Below are 2,788 nucleotides of genomic sequence, written 5' to 3' on the forward strand. Positions count from 1 at the left end.
AACCTGTTGAACGGGGCCCTGCTGCACGTCTGCACCTTTGTCTCCGTTGTGCCGTATCCTAGAACGGTCTCGCGCGAATGTTGTCTGTAAAAAAAGAAAAACTCGTAGGAGAGTGCAACATAAGTATGCAATTAATAATAAAAGTAAGATGTTGGTTGGACGAAGCTAGAAAAAATGGGCACTGGTGTCAAGCTCTGTCCACTCTAGCACAAACTATAGCGGTGCAGCACACATAATGTTAGAGAGCGGCACAAAGAGCGAAAACATGTAATCATCCAACAATATTATCATTACATAAAAAAATTGTCATACCAATCACGCGCTGAGCGAAGTCGTATAGCCACTTCTTGACATGCATAGTCAAAAATAATAAGCAAAAGGATGACTTCAAGAATTTTAGTTGTTTCTTCATGAAAAGAATGAACGAAAGTACATATTATATTTACAACAACGGTAGAAAACAAGTAATACAGAAAATAAACATCATTAAGCAAAATAATACAAACACTTGATGTATGACCATTATCTTGCCTAAGTCTGAGTGGCCTTGAAGTCCCTGCTGCATCTGATGGTAGTGGCCGTTTTAACAAAAATCTGTCCATAACCTCCTAGTTGTACATGAATCAAGGAAGAGAATAGCAAAATTTTCAAAGTAGTTCGGTAGCGAAATTTAGTCTGAATACACATGTGCATCACAAGGCATACCTGAGAAGAATCAATCTAGGCTTGGTAGATTGGCACCAGATTATGTCACACAATCGGGCAACAGACTAGACCAAAATCCCACTGATTTGGTGGCTCGTCTCTCTGTAATTCCACCAGACACCAGCATGGAATTATCACATGGATATGGGGGATTGGGGAACTAGGGATTGGGAGGAGGCGGTGAGACAAAGAGATGTAGACTCACGCAAACATCACCGTATACGAAATTAGGAATTAGGAACGGTTGCTTTTGGGCCGTGTGCAAGTATTGCATAATGGGTATTCGGGCTCATGGGTATTTACGGCTGTGGGTGGTGTGCAGCGGCGTCTGGAATTCGGTGGAACGACCACGTATTTTCTAGTGACTTTGGGCTTCTATGGCTGGGCTGGAACTAGGCTGAGCCTTTTTGCTTCTATACGATGGCTGGGCTGGGGTCAATCGTGTTTTTTGGCTGGGGTCAAAGACAAATCTTTTTGACAAGATTAGTTTGAGGTTATGATCGGCACTGGTGTCATTTGACACCAGTCCTTGTACGTGAGCTCCGTCCCTGCCTGCCAATAAGGTCGAGCCAAGTGTGGGGCTGTATTGAAAATTTATAGCCCCTTGTTTCCGCTATGGGGGTACATATACGGTGCCCTGGTTGAACCAGGCTACCAGACTCGTCTAACCGTGTTTGTGGTCTTAATGACCAGGCATGTATGTGATATTTGGAGGCCGCTTACAGTCCGGCCGCCAGGGCCGTCGCGTGTTCCTCTGCGTGCGAAGAGCGCTCCATTATTCCGCTAATGGTGATGACGCCACTGGGACCGGGTATCTTGAGTGTAAGGTAGCCATAATGCGGCAATGCGTTGAAGTGGGCGAAGGCCGGTCTTCCAAGCAATGCATGATAGCCGCTTTGGAAGGGCGCGATGGTGAAGAGCAGTTTTTCGCTTCTGGAGTTGCCTGGGGAGCCGAATGTTACTTCCAGCATGACGGAGCCCCTGCCATAGGTTTCAACGCCTGGCATCGCCCCTTCAAAGGTGGTGTTGCTTTGGCTAATTTTGGATGGGTTTATCCCCATTCTGAGGACAGTGTCCTCGTATATTAAATTGAGACTACTGCCGCCGTCCATGAGGACACGGGTGAGACGGTATCCGTCTATTATTGGGTCGAGCACCAAGGCCTGTGATCCCCCGCGCCGAATATTAGTTCGGCCGTCCATGTGATCGAAAGTGATCGGACGAGACATCCAGTAATGAGATGTAGGTACGATGGGCTCTACATCATGCGCGTCTATGGGCGCCGTCCGTGCCTTCTCATGGATGTGTGAGTCGCATGGATCATGTTTACTATCTTAACCTCTGGCGGGATTTTTTTCTGTCCCCCAGTGTCCACAGCCGCTCTGTTATGGTCGTGAAGCGGTACGTCTGGTTTCTTGGTCGAATTTTCTTTTGGTGGAACGACCGCATCGTCGAATTCTGGTAGTAGCTTGCGCTTCAGATAGCTTTTTGTATGGCGGTCATCACCATATCTTTCTTCAGTGTCTACCACTCTATTCCATCTTCAGCTGAGCTTTTCTTGTGCGGCCTTGAACCGTTGCTTCTGCTTTTTTAGACTTCTTATAGTGGCCATAAGCTTTCTGTGGAGGTTGTCTTGTTCCACTTGTTCGTCCGAGATGATGAATGCATCATCGTCCGAACTGTCTTCCTATTCTGGAGCGGCTTCATGAGCTCGTCCCTCCGGATCATTGTGATCGGGTATGTGCTCCGAACTTGATTTGGCATGACCTGGCTCATCCTGCTCCATCGCTGGGTCTGTGTGGTCGTTGTTGCTTTCGGAGTTTGCGGGTATATCAACCCTTCTTGCGCTCTTGTCGCTATTTTTGAAATTGCTGGACTTTGAGTGGCGTTTGCGCCGCCTTTTTGGCTTTTGCCGGGTGTTTTATCTTTCGGATTATCGTTGTCGTCCTTATTGGGCATATCTACCATGTATATATCGTGTGACAAGGTGGTAGTCCCACGCCCCAGGGATTCTGGAGCTTCTCCTGCATCTCGTCCATACCGTCGATGTCTTCGGAGTCGAAGTCATGCACGTCGGTTAAAT

The sequence above is a fragment of the Triticum dicoccoides genome, chromosome 7B (genome assembly GCF_002162155.2).
Source record: "Triticum dicoccoides isolate Atlit2015 ecotype Zavitan chromosome 7B, WEW_v2.0, whole genome shotgun sequence".
Lineage (NCBI taxonomy): Eukaryota > Viridiplantae > Streptophyta > Magnoliopsida > Poales > Poaceae > Triticum > Triticum dicoccoides.